Here is a 14,818-nt window from a genome sequence, read left to right as displayed (position 1 = left end):
ATGTTCCCAGGCCACAGGGTTTCAGAATCAAACCAATGTCAATTTCCCAGGCCATGGGTTTCCAGTACCAGGCCACAGTCATATTTCCAGGCCACAGGGTTCTACAATCAAACCTCTGTCATGTTGCCAGTCCACAGGTTTCTGCCATCAAACCTCAGTCAAATTCCCAGGCCACAGATTTCCAGAATCAAACCTCAGTCATATTCCCAGGACACATGGTTCCAGAATCAAACCTCAGTCATGTTTGCAGGGAACAGGGTTCCAGAAACAAACCTCAGTCATGTTGCCAAGCCACAGGTTTCCACCATCAAACCTCAGACATGTTCCCAGGTCACAGGGTTCCAGAATTAAACCGTTCTCATGTTCCCAGGCCACAGGTTTCCAGAATCCACTGATGTCATGTTCCCAGGCAACAGGGTTCCAGAAACAATCCTCAGTTATGTTCGCAGGCTACAAGATTCCAGAGTCAATCCTCAGTCATGTTCCCAGGCCACAGGGTTCCAGAATCAAACCAATGTCAAATTCCTAGGCCATGGGTTTCTAGTACCAGGCCACAGTCATGTTTCCAGGGCATAGGGTTCTACAATCAAACCTCAGTCATGTTACCAGTCCACAGATTTCTGCCATCAACCCTCAGTCAAGTACCCGGCCACAGTTTTCCAGAATCAAACCTCAGTCATGTTCCCAGGCCACAGAGTTCCAGAATCAAACCAATGTCAAATTCCTAGGCCATGGGTTTCCAGTACCAGGCCACAGTCATATTTCCAGGGCACAGGGTTCTACAATCAAACCTCAGTCATGTTCCCAGTCCAATGGGTTCCAGAACCAAGCCTCAGTCAGATTCCCAGGGCACATTATTCCACAATCTAAACAGATGTCATGTTCCCAGGCCACAGGATTCCAGAATCACGCCTCAGTCATGTTCCCAGGACACATGGTTCCAGAATAAAATCTCAGTCTTGTTCCCACTCCACAGGATTGCAGAACCAAGCCTTCAGTCCGGTTCCCAGGGCACAGTATGCCACAATCTAAACAGATGTCATGTTCCCAGGCCACAGGTTTCCAGAATCACGCCTCAATCATGTTCGCAGGCCACAGGGTTTCAGAATCAAACCAATGTCAATTTCCCAGGCCATGGGTTTCCAGTACCAGGCCACAGTCATATTTCCAGGCCACAGGTTTCTGCCATCAAACCTCAGTCAACTTCCCAGGCCACAGATTTCCAGAATCAAACCTCAGTCATATTCCCAGGACACATGGTTCCAGAATAAACCCTCAGTCATGTTTGCAGGACCCATGGTTCCACAATCAAACCACAGTCATGTTCCCAGGACAAAGGTGTCCAGAATCAAACCTCAGTCATGTTCCCAGGGAAGAGGGTTCCAGTAACAAACCTCAGTCATGTTGCCAAGCCACAGGTTTCCACCATCAAACCTCAGACATGTTCCCAGGCCACAGGGTTCCAGAATCAAACCGTTCTCATGTTCCCAGGCCACAGGTTTCAAGAATCCACTGATGTCATGTTCCCAGGCCACAGGATTCCAGAATAAAACCTCAGTCATGTTCCCAGTCCACAGGGTTCCAGAACCAAGCCTCAGTCAGGTTCCCAGGGCCCAGTATTCCACAATCTAAACAGATGTCATGTTCCCAGGCCACAGGATTCCAGAATCACGCCTCAGTCTTGTTCCTGACCACAGGGTTCCGGAATCAAAACAATGTCAAGTTCCCAGGCCATGGGTTTCAAATATCAGGTCGCAGTCATGTTTCCAGGGCACAGGGTTCTACAATCAAACCTCAGTCATGTTGCCAGTCCACAGATTTCTGCCATCAAACCTCAGTCAAGTTCCCAGGCCACAGATTTCCAGAATCAAACCTCAGTAATATTCCCAGGCCACAGTTTTCCAGAATCACGCCTCAGTCATGTTCCCAGGCCACAGGGTTCCAGAATCCAACCAAAGTCAAATTCCTAGGCCATGGGTTTCCAGTACCAGGCCACAGTCATGTTTCCAGGGCACAGGGTTCTACAATCAAACCTCAGTCATGTTGCCAGTCCACAGGTTTCTGCCATCAAACCTCAGTCAAGTTCCCAGGCCACAGATTTCCGGAATCAAACCTCAGTCATATTCCCAGGACACATGGTTCCAGAATCAAACCTCAGTCATGTTTGCAGGACCCATGGTTCCACAATCAAACCACAGTCATGTTCCCAGGACAAAGGTGTCCAGAATCAAACCTCAGTCATATTCCCAGGGAAGAGGGTTCCAGTAACAAACCTCATTCATGTTGCCAAGCCACAGGTTTCCACCATCAAACCTCAGACATGTTCCCAGGCCACAGTGTTCCAGAATCCAACCGTTCTCATGTTCCCAGGCCACAGGGTTCAAGAATCCACTGATGTCATGTTCCCAGGCCACAGGATTCCAGAATAAATCCTCAGTCATGTTCCCAGTCCACAGGGTTCCAGAACCAAGCCTCAGTCAGGTTCCCAGGGCCCAGTATTCCACAATCTAAACAGATGTCATGTTCCCAGGCCACAGGATTCCAGAATCACGCCTCAGTCTTGTTCCTGGCCACAGGGTTCCGGAATCAAAACAATGTCAAGTTCCCAGGCCATGGGTTTCAAATATCAGGTCGCAGTCATGTTTCCAGGGCACAGGGTTCTACAATCAAACCTCAGTCATGTTGCCAGTCCACAGATTTCTGCCATTAAACCTCAGTCAAGTTCCCAGTCCACAGATTTCCAGAATCAAAACTCAGTCATATTCCCAGGCGACAGTTTTCCAGAATCACGCCTCAGTCATGTTCCCAGGCCACAGGGTTCCAAAATCCAACCAATGTCAAATTCCTAGGCCATGGGTTTCCAGTACCAGCCCACAGTCATGTTTCCAGGGCACAGGGTTCTACAATCAAACCTCAGTCATGTTGCCAGTCCACAGGTTTCTGCCATCAAACCTCAGTCAAGTTTCCAGGCCACAGATTTCCAGAATCAAACCTCAGTCATATTCCCAGGACACATGGTTCCAGAATCAAACCTCAGTCATGTTTGCAGGACCCATGATTCCACAATCAAAACACAGTCATTGTCCCAGCACAAAGGTGTCCAGAATCAAACCTCAGTCATGTTCCCAGGGAACAGGGTTCCAGAAACAAACCTCAGTCATGTTGCCAAGCCACAGGTTTCCACCATCAAACCTCAGACATGTTCCCAGGTCACAGGGTTCCAGAATTAAACCGTTCTCATGTTCCCAGGCCACAGGGTGCCAGAATCCACTGATGTCATGTTCCCAGGCCACAGGGTTCCAGAAACAATCATCAGTTATGTTCGCAGGCTACAGGGTTCCAGAATCAATCCTCAGTCATGTTCTCAGGCCACAGGGTTCCAGAATCAAACCAATGTCAAATTCCTAGGCCATGGGTTTCCAGTACCAGGCCACAGTCATGTTTCCAGGGCACAGGGTTCTACAATCAAACCTCAGTCATATTCCCAGTCCACAGGGTTCCAGAACCAAGCCTCAGTCAGATTCCCAGGGCACATTATTCCACAATCTAAACAGATGTCATGTTCCCAGGCCACAGGATTCCAGAATCACGCCTCAGTCATGTTCCCAGGCCACAGGGATCCAGAATCAAACCTCAGTCATGTTGCCAGGCCAGAGGGTACCACCATCAAACCTCAGTCATATTCCCAGACCACAGGTTTCCACAATCAAACCGATTTCATGTTCCCAGGCAACAGGGTACCAGAATTCAAACCAATGTCATGTTCCCAGGCCACAGGATTCCACGATCTAACATCAGTCATATTCCCAGGACACATGGTTCCAGAATCAAACCTCAGTCTTGTTCCCAGTCCACAGGATTCCAGAACCAAGCCTTCAGTCCGGTTCCCAGGGAACAGTATGCCACAATCTAAACAGATGTCATGTTCCCACGCCACAGGTTTCCAGAATCAGGCCTCAATCATGTTCCCAGGCCACAGGGTTGCAGAATCAAACCAATGTCAAATTCCTAGGCCATGGGTTTCCAGTACCAGGCCACAGTCATATTTCCAGGCCACAGGGTTCTACAATCAAACCTCTGTCATGTTGCCAGTCCACAGGTTTCTGCCATCAAACCTCAGTCAAGTTCCCAGGCCACAGATTTCCAGAATCAAACCTCAGTCATATTCCCAGGACACATGGTTCCAAAATAAAACCTCAGTCATGTTTGCAGGACCCATGGTTCCACAATCAAACCACAGTCATGTTCCCAGGAAAAAGGTGTCCAGAATCAAACCTCAGTCATGTTCCCAGGGAACAGGGTTCCAGTAACAAACCTCAGTCATGTTGCCAAGCCACAGGTTTCCACAATCAAACCTCAGACTTGTTCCCAGGTCACAGGGTTCCAGAATCCAACCGTTCTCATGTTCCCAGGCCACAGGTTTCAAGAATCCACTGATGTCATGTTCCCAGGCCACAGGATTCCAGAATAAAACCTCAGTCATGTTCCCAGTCCACAGGGTTCCAGAACCAAGCCTCAGTCAGGTTCCCAGGGCCCAGTATTCCACAGTCTAAACAGATGTCATGTTCCCAGGCCACAGGATTCCAGAATCACGCCTCAGTCTTATTCCTGGCCACAGGGTTCCGGAATCAAACCAATGTCAAGTTCCTAGGCCATGGGTTTCAAATATCAGGTCGCAGTCATGTTTCCAGGGCACAGGGTTCTACAATCAAACCTCAGTCATGTTGCCAGTCCACAGATTTCTGCCATTAAACCTCACTCAAGTTCCCAGGCCACAGATTTCCAGAATCAAACCTCAGTCATGTTCCCAGGTCACAGGGTTCCAGAAAGAAACCAATGTCAAATTCTTAGGCCATGGGTGTCCAGTACCAGACCACAGTCATGTTTCCAGGGCACAGGGTTCTACAATCAAACCTCAGTCATATTGCCAGTCCCCAGTTTTCTGCCATCAAAGCTCTGTCAAGTTCCCAGGCCACAGATTTCCAGAATCAAACCTCAGTCATATTCCCAGGACACATGGTTCCAGAATCAAACCTAAGTCATGTTTGCAGGACCCATGATTCCACAATCAAAACACAGTCATGTACCCAGCACAAAGGTGTCCAGAATCAAACCTCAGTCATGTTCCCAGGGAACAGGGTTCCAGAAACAAGCCTCAGTCATGTTGCCAAGCCACAGGTTTCCACCATCAAACCTCAGACATGTTCCCAGGTCACAGGGTTCCAGAATTAACCCGTTCTCATGTTCCCAGGCCACAGGGTGCCAGAATCCACTGATGTCATGTTCCCAGGCCACAGGGTTCCAGAAACAATCCTCAGTTATGTTCGAAGCCTACAGGGTTCCAGAATCAAATCTCCGTCATGTTCCCAGGCCAGAGGGTTCCAGAAACAAACCAATGTCAAATTCCTAGGCCATGGGTTTCCAGTACCAGGCCACAGTCATGTTTCCAGGCCACAGGGTTCAACAATCAAACCTCTGTCATGTTGCCAGTCCACAGGATTCTGCCATCAAACTTCAGTCAATTTCCCAGGTCACAGATTTCCAGAATCAAACCTCAGTCATATTCCCAGGACACATGGTTCCAGAAAAAAAACCTCAGTCTTGTTGGCAGGACCCACGGTTCCACAATCAAACCACAGTCATGTTCCCAGGACAAAGGTGTCCAGAATCAAACCTCAGTCATGTTCCCAGGGAAGAGGGTTCCAGTAACAAACCTCAGTCATTTTGCCAAGCCACAGTTTTCCACCATCAAACCTCAGATATATTCCCAGGCCACAGGGTTCCAGAATCAATCCTCAGTCATGTTCCCAGGCCACAGGGATCCAGAATCAAACCTCAGTCATGTTGCCAGGCCAGAGGGTACCACCATCAAACCTCAGTCATATTCCCAGACCACAGGTTTCCACAATCAAACCGATTTCATATTCCCAGGCAACAGGGTACCAGAATCCAAACCGATGTCATGTTCCCAGGCCACAGGATTCGACGATCTAACATCAGTCATATTCCCAGGCCACATGGTTCCAGAAACAAACCTCAGTCTTGTTCCCAGTCCACAGGATTCCAGAACCAAGCCTTCAGTCCGGTTCCCAGGGCACAGTATGCCACAATCTAAACAGATGTCATGTTCCCAGGCCACAGGTTTCCAGAATCACGCCTCAATCCTGTTCCTAGGCCACAGGGTTTCAGAATCAAACCAATGTCAATTTCCCAGTCCATGGGTTTCCAGTACCAGGCCACAGTCATATTTCCAGGCCACAGGGTTCTACAATCAAACCTCAGTCAACTTCCCAGGCCACAGATTTCCAGAATCAATCCTCAGTCATATTCCCAGGACACATGGTTCCAGAATAAAACCTCAGTCATGTTTGCAGGACCCATGGTTCCACAATCAAACCACAGTCATGTTCCCAGGACAAAGGTGTCCAGAATCAAACCTCAGTCATGTTCCCAGGGAAGAGGGTTCCAGTAACAAACCTCAGTCATGTTGCCAAGCCACAGGTTTCCACCATCAAACCTCAGACATGTTCCCAGGCCACAGGGTTCCAGAATCAAACCGTTCTCATGTTCCCAGGCCACAGGGTGCCAGAATCCACTGATGTCATGTTCCCAGGCCACAGGGTTCCAGAAACAAACCAATGTCCAATTCCTAGGCCATGGGTTTCCAGTATCAGGTCGCAGTCATGTTTCCAGGGCACAGGGTTCAACAATCAAACCTCAGTCATGTTGCCAGTCCACAGGATTCTGCCATCAAACTTCAGTCAATTTCCCAGGCCACAGATTTCCAGAATCAAACCTCAGTCATATTCCCAGGACACATGGTTCCAGAAAAAAAACCTCAGTCATGTTGGCAGGACCCACGGTTCCACAATCAAACCACAGTCATGTTCCCAGGACAAAGGTGTCCAGAATCAAACCTCAGTCATGTTCCCAGGGAACAGGGTTCCAGGAACAAACCTCAGTCATTTTGCCAAGCCACAGTTTTCCACTATCAAACCTCAGACATGTTCCCAGGCCACAGGGTTCCAGAACCAAGCCTCTGTCATGTTCCCAGGCCACAGGGATCCAGAATCAAACCTCAGTCATGTTGCCAGGCCAGAGGGTACCACCATCAAACCTCAGTCATATTCCCAGATCACAGGTTTCCACAATCAAACCGATTTCATGTTCCCAGGCAACAGGGTACCAGAATCCAAACCGATGTCATGTTCCCAGGCCACAGGATTCCACGATCTAACATCAGTCATATTCCCAGGCCACATGGTTACAGAACAAAATCTCAGTCTTTTTCCCAGTCCACAGGATTCCAGAACCAAGGCTTCAGTCCGGTTCCCAGGGCACAGTATGCCACAATCTAAACAGATGTCATGTTCCCAGGCCACAGGTTTCCAGAATCACGCCTCAATCATGTTCCCAGGCCACAAGGTTTCAGAATCAAACCAATGTCAATTTCCCAGGCCATGGGTTTCCAGTACCAGGCCACAGTCTAATTTCCAGGCCACAGGGTTCTACAATCAAACCTCAGTCAACTTCCCAGGCCACAGATTTCCAGAATCAATCCTCAGTCATATTCCCAGGACACATGGTTCCAGAATAAAACCTCAGTCATGTTTGCAGGACCCATGGTTCCACAATCAAACCACAGTCATGTTCCCAGGACAAAGGTGTCCAGAATCAAACCTCAGTCATGTTCCCAGGACAAAGGTGTCCAGAATCAAACCTCAGTCATGTTCCCAGGGAAGAGGGTTCCAGTAACAAACCTCAGTCATGTTGCCAAGCCACAGGTTTCCACCATCAAACCTCAGACATGTTCCCAGGCCACAGGGTTCCAGAATCAAACCGTTCTCATGTTCCCAGGCCACAGGGTTCAAGAATCCACTGATATCATGTTCCCAGGCCACAGGATTCCAGAATAAAACCTCAGTCATGTTCCCAGTCCACAGGGTTCCAGAACCAAGCCTCAGTCAGGTTCCCAGGGCCCAGTATTCCACAATCTAAACAGATGTCATGTTCCCAGGCCACAGGATTCCAGAATAACGCCTCAGTCTTGTTCCTGGCCACAGGGTTCCGGAATCAAAACAATGTCAAGTTCCCAGGCCATGGGTTTCAAACATCAGGTCGCAGTCATGTTTCCAGGGCACAGGGTTCTACAATCAAACCTCAGTCATGTTGCCAGTCCACAGATTTCTGCCATCAAACCTCAGTCAAGTTCCCAGGCCACAGATTTCCAGAATCAAACCTCAGTCATATTCCCAGGCCACAGTTTTCCAGAATCACGCCTCAGTCATGTTCCCAGGCCACAGGGTTCCAGAATCCAACCAATGTCAAATTCCTAGGCCATGGGTTTCCACTACCAGGCCACAGTCATGTTTCCAGGGCACAGGGTTCTACAATCAAACCTCAGTCATGTTGCCAGTCCACAGGTTTCTGCCATCAAACCTCAGTCAAGTTCCCAGGCCACAGATTTCCAGAATCAAACCTCAGTCATATTCCCAGGACACATGGTTCCAGAATCAAACCTCAGTCATGATTGCAGGACCCATGGTTCCACAGTCAAACCACAGTCATGTTCCCAGGACAAAGGTGTCCAGAATCAAACCTCAGTCATATTCCCAGGGAACAGGGTTCCAGTAACAAACCTCATTCATGTTGCCAAGCCACAGGTTTCCACCATCAAACCTCAGACATGTTCCCAGGCCACAGTGTTCCAGAATCCAACCGTTCTCATATTCCCAGGCCACAGGGTTCAAGAATCCACTGATGTCATGTTCCCAGGCCACAGGATTCCAGAATAAATCCTCAGTCATGTTCCCAGTCCACAGGGTTCCAGAACCAAGCCTCAGTCAGGTTCCCAGGGCCCAGTATTCCACAATCTAAACAGATGTCATGTTCCCAGGCCACAGCATTCCAGAATCACGCCTCAGTCTTGTTCCTGGCCACAGGGTTCCGGAATCAAAACAATGTCAAGTTCCCAGGCCATGGGTTTCAAATATCAGGTTGCAGTCATGTTTCCAGGGCACAGGGTTCTACAATCAAACCTCAGTCATGTTGCCAGTACACAGATTTCTGCCATCAAACCTCAGTCAAGTTCCCAGGCCACAGATTTCCAGAATCAAACCTCAGTCATATTCCCAGGCCACAGTTTTCCAGAATCACGCCTCAGTCATGTTCCCAGGCCACAGGGTTCCAGAATCAAACCAATGTCAAATTCCTAGGCCATGGGTTTCCAGTACCAGCCCACAGTCATGTTTCCAGGGCACAGGGTTCTACAATCAAACCTCAGTCATGTTGCCAGTCCACAGGTTTCTGCCATCAAACCTCAGTCAAGTTTCCAGGCCACAGATTTCCAGAATCAAACCTCAGTCATATTCCGAGGACACATGGTTGCAGAATAAAATCTCAGTCTTGTTCCCACTCCACAGGATTCCAGAACTAAGCCTTCAGTCTGGTTCCCAGGGCACAGTATGCCACAATCTAAACAGATGTCATGTTCCAGGCCACAGATTTCCAGAATCACGCCTCAATCATGTTCCCAGGCCACAGGGTTCCAGAATCCAACCAATGTCAAATTCCTAGGCCATGGGTTTCCAGTACCAGGCCACAGTCATGTTTCCAGGGCACAGGGTTCTACAATCAAACCTCAGTCATGTTGCCAGTCCACAGGTTTCTGCCATCAAACCTCAGTCAAGTTCCCAGGCCACAGATTTCCAGAATCAAACCTCAGTCATATTCCCAGGACACATGGTTCCAGAATCAAACCTAAGTCATGTTTGCAGGACCCATGATTCCACAATCAAAACACAGTCATGTTCCCAGCACAAAGGTGTCCAGAATCAAACCTCAGTCATGTTCCCAGGGAACAGGGTTCCAGAAACAAACCTCAGTCATGTTGCCAAGCCACAGGTTTCCACCATCAAACCTCAGACATGTTCCCAGGCCACAGGGTTCCAGAATTAAACCGTTCTCATGTTCCCAGGCCACAGGGTACCAGAATCCACTGATGTCATGTTCCCAGGCCACAGGGTTCCAGAAACAATCCTCAGTTATGATCGAAGCCTACAGGGTTCCAGAATCAAACCTCCGTCATGTTCCCAGGCCAGAGGGTTCCAGAAACAAACCAATGTCAAATTCCTAGGCCATGGGTTTCCAGTATCAGGTCGCAGTCATGTTTCCAGGGCACAGGGTTCAACAATTAAACCTCAGTCATGTTGCCAGTCCACAGGATTCTGCCATCAAACTTCAGTCAATTTCCCAGGCCACAGATTTCCAGAATCAAACCTCAGTCATATTCCCAGGACACATGGTTCCAGAATAAAAACCTCAGTCATGTTTGCAGGACCCACGGTTCCACAATCAAACCACAGTCATGTTCCCAGGACAAAGGTGTCCAGAATCAAACCTCAGTCATGTTCCCAGGGAACAGGGTTCCAGTAACAAACCTCAGTCATTTTGCCAAGCCACAGTTTTCCACTATCAAACCTCAGACATGTTCCCAGGCCACAGGGTTCCAGAACCAAGCCTCTGTCATGTTCCCAGGCCACAGGGATCCAGAATCAAACCTCAGTCATGTTGCCAGGCCAGAGGGTACCACCATCAAACATCAGTCATATTCCCAGACCACAGGTTTCCACAATCAAACCGATTTCATGTTCCCAGGCAACAGGGTACCAGAATCCAAACCGATGTCATGTTCCCAGGCCACAGGATTCCACGATCTAACATCAGTCATATTCCCAGGCCACATGGTTCCAGAACAAAATCTCAGTCTTTTTCCCAGTCCACAGGATTCCAGAACCAAGCCTTCAGTCCGGTTCCCAGGGCACAGTATGCCACAATCTAAACAGATGTCATGTTCCCAGGCCACAGGTTTCCAGAATCACGCCTCAATCATGTTCCCAGGCCACAAGGTTTCAGAATCAAACCAATGTCAATTTCCCAGGCCATGGGTTTCCAGTACCAGGCCACAGTCATATTTCCAGGCCACAGGGTTCTACAATCAAACCTCAGTCAACTTCCCAAGCCACAGATTTCCAGAATCAATCCTCAGTCATATTCCCAGGACACATGGTTCCAGAGTAAAACCTCAGTCATGTTTGCAGGACCCATGGTTCCACAATCAAACCACAGTCATGTTCCCAGGACAAAGGTGTCCAGAATCAAACCTCAGTCATATTCCCAGGGAACAGGGTTCCAATAACAAACATCATTCATGTTGCCAAGCCACAGGTTTCCAACATCAAACCTCAGACATGTTCCCAGGCCACAGTGTTCCAGAATCCAACCGTTCTCATGTTCCCAGGCCACAGGGTTCAAGAATCCACTGATGTCATGTTCCCAGGCCACAGGATTCCAGAATAAATCCTCAGTCATGTTCCCAGTCCACAGGGTTCCAGAACCAAGCCTCAATCAGGTTCCCAGGGCCCAGTATTCCACAATCTAAACAGATGTCATGTTCTCAGGCCACAGGATTCCAGAATCACGCCTCAGTCTTCTTCCTGGCCACAATGTTCCGGAATCAAAACAATGTCAAGTTCCCAGGCCATGGGTTTCAAATATCAGGTCGCAGTCATGTTTCTAGGGCACAGGGTTCTACAATCAAACCTCAGTCATGTTGCCAGTCCACAGATTTCTGCCATCAAACCTCAGTCAAGTTCCCAGGCCACAGATTTCCAGAATCAAACCTCAGTCATATTCCCAGGCCACAGTTTTCCATAATCACGCCTCAGTCATGTTCCCAGGCCACAGGGTTCCAGAATCAAACCAATGTCAAATTCCTAGGCCATGGGTTTCCAGTACCAGACCACAGTCATCTTTCCAGGGCACAGGGTTCTACAATCAAACCTCAGTCATGTTGCCAGTCCACAGGTTTCTGCCATCAAACCTCAGTCAAGTTCCCAGGCCACAGATTTCCAGAATCAAACCTCAGTCATATTCCCAGGACACATGGTTCCAAAATAAAATCTCAGTCTTGTTCCCACTCCACAGGATTCCAGAACCAAGCCTTCAGTCCGGTTCCCAGGGCACAGTATGCCACAATCTAAACAGATGTCATGTTCCCAGGCCACAGGTTTCCAGAATCACGCCTCAATCATGTTCCCAGGCCACAGGGTTTCAGAATCAAACCAATGTCAATTTCCCAGGCCATGGGTTTCCAGTACCAGGCCACAGTCATATTTCCAGGCCAAAGGGTTCTACAATCAAACCTCTGTCATGTTGCCAGTCCACAGATTTCTGCCATCAAACCTCAGTCAAGTTCCCAGGCCACAGATTTCCAGAATCAAACCTCAGTCATATTCCCTGGCCACAGTTTTCCAGAATCACGCCTCAGTCATGTTCCCAGGCCACAGGGTTTCAGAATCAAACCAATGTCAATTTCCCAGGCCATGGGTTTCCAGTACCAGGCCACAGTCATGTTTCCAGGCCACAGGGTTCAACAATCAAACTTCTGTCATGTTGCCAGTCCACAGGATTCTGCCATCAAACTTCAGTCAATTTCCCAGGTCACAGATTTCCAGAATCAAACCTCAGTCATATTCCCAGGACACATGGTTCCAGAAAAAAAACCTCAGTCTTGTTGGCAGGACCCACGGTTCCACAATCAAACCACAGTCATGTTCCCAGGACAAAGGTGTCCAGAATCAAACCTCAGTCATGTTCCCAGGGAAGAGGGTTCCAGTAACAAACCTCAGTCATGTTGCCAAGCCACAGGTTTCCACAATCAAACCTCAGACTTGTTCCCAGGTCACAGGGTTCCAGAATCAAACCGTTCTCATGTTCCCAGGCCACAGGTTTCAAGAATCCACTGATGTCATGTTCCCAGGCCACAGGATTCCAGAATAAAACCTCAGTCATGTTCCCAGTCCACAGGGTTCCAGAACCAAGCCTCAGTCAGGTTCCCAGGGCCCAGTATTCCACAATCTAAACAGATGTCATGTTCCCAGGCCACAGGATTCCAGAATCACGCCTCAGTCTTGTTCCTGGCCACAGGGTTCCGGAATCAAACCAATGTCAAGTTCCCAGGCCATGGGTTTCAAATATCAGGTCGCAGTCATGTTTCCAGGGCACAGGGTTCTACAATCAAACCTCAGTCATGTTGCCAGTCCACAGATTTCTGCCATTAAACCTCAGTCAAGTTCACAGGCCACAGATTTCCAGAATCAAACCTCAGTCATATTCCAAGGCCACAGTTTTCCAGAATCACGCCTCAGTTATGTTCCCAGGCCACAGGGTTCCAGAATCAAACCAATGTCAAATTCCTAGGCCATGGGTTTCCAATACCAGGCCACAGTCATGTTTCCAGGGCACAGGGTTCTACAATCAAACCTCAGTCAGGTTGCCAGTCCACAGGTTTCTGCCATCAAACCTCAGTCAAATTCCCAGGCCACAGATTTCCAGAATCAAACCTCAGTCATATTCCCAGGACACATGGTTCCAGAATCAAACCTCAGTCATGTTTGAAGGACCCATGGTTCCACAATCAAACCACAGTCATGTTCCCAGGACAAAGGTGTCCAGAATCAAACCTCAGTCATATTCCCAGGGAACAGGGTTCCAGGAAGAAACCTCATTCATGTTGCCAAGCCACAGGTTTCCAACATCAAACCTCAGTCATGTTCCCAGGCCACAGTGTTCCAAAATCCAACCGTTCTCATGTTCCCAGGCCACAGGGTTGAAGAATCCACTGATGTCATGTTCCCAGGCTACAGGATTCCAGAATAAATCCTCAGTCATGTTCCCAGTCCACAGGGTTCCAGAACCAAGCCTCAGTCAGGTTCCCAGGGCCCAGTATTCCACAATCTAAACAGATGTCATGTTCCCAGGCCACAGGATTCCAGAATCACGCCTCAGTCTTGTTCCTGGCCACAGGGTTCCAGAATCAAACCAATGTCAAGTTCCCAGGCCATGGGTTTCAAGTATCAGGTCGCAGTCATGTTTCCAGGGCACAGGGTTCTACCATCAAACCTCAGTAATGTTTCCAGTCCACAGATTTCTACCATCAAACCTCAGTCAAGTCCCCGACCACAGTTTTCCAGAATCAAACCTCAGTCATGTTCCCAGGTCACAGGGTTCCAGAAACAAACCAATGTCAAATTCCTAGGCCATGGGTTTCCAGTACCAGCCCACAGTCATGTTTCCAGGGCACAGGGTTCTACAATCAAACCTCAGTCATGTTGCCAGTCCCCAGGTTTCTGCCATCAAACCTCTGTCAAGTTCCCAGGCCACAGATTTCCAGAATCAAACCTCAGTCATATTGCCAGGACACATGGTTCCAGAATCAAACCTAAGTCATGTTTGCAGGACCCATGATTCCACAATCAAAACACAGTCATGTTCCCAGCACAAAGGTTTCCAGAATCAAACCTCAGTCATGTTCCCAGGGAACAGGGTTCCAGAAACAAACCTCCGTCATGTTGCCAAGCCACAGGTTTCCACCATCAAACCTCAGACATATTCCCAGTTCACAGGGTTCCAGAATTAAACCGTTCTCATGTTCTCAGGCCACAGGGTGCCAGAATCCACTGATGTCATGTTCCCAGGCCACAGGGTTCCAGAAACAATCCTCAGTTATGTTCAAAGCCTACAGGGTTCCAGAATCAAACCTCCGTCATGTTCCCAGGCCAGAGGGTTCCAGAAACAAACCAATGTCAAATTCCTAGGCCATGGGTTTCCAGTACCAGGCCACAGTCATGTTTCCAGGCCACAGGGTTCAACAATCAAACCTCTGTCATGTTGCCAGTCCACAGGTTTCTGCCATCAAACTTCAGTCAATTTCCCAGGCCACAGATTTCCAGAATCAAACCTCAGTCATATTCCCAGG

At 48.7% G+C, this 14,818-nt stretch overlaps 1 long non-coding RNA gene across 1 annotated transcript in view; it reads right to left on the bottom strand.

The window, feature by feature from the left end:
* The window catches only part of LOC309611210, a 1,047,220-nt gene extending 1,032,956 nt beyond the window's left edge, over positions 1–14,264 (bottom strand). The window contains exon 1 of the long non-coding RNA XR_014234396.1: positions 14,242–14,264. This is a non-coding gene — a long non-coding RNA (uncharacterized lncRNA). The remainder of the gene's footprint in view (positions 1–14,241) is intronic.
* Between the last annotated feature and the right edge of the window lie 554 nt (positions 14,265–14,818).

This window comes from Balaenoptera borealis, assembly GCF_965194805.1.
Source record: "Balaenoptera borealis genome assembly, chromosome: 14".
NCBI lineage: Eukaryota > Metazoa > Chordata > Mammalia > Artiodactyla > Balaenopteridae > Balaenoptera > Balaenoptera borealis.
Note: the sequence above shows the minus strand (reverse complement) of the source record. Positions and strands in the feature narration are given on the sequence as shown.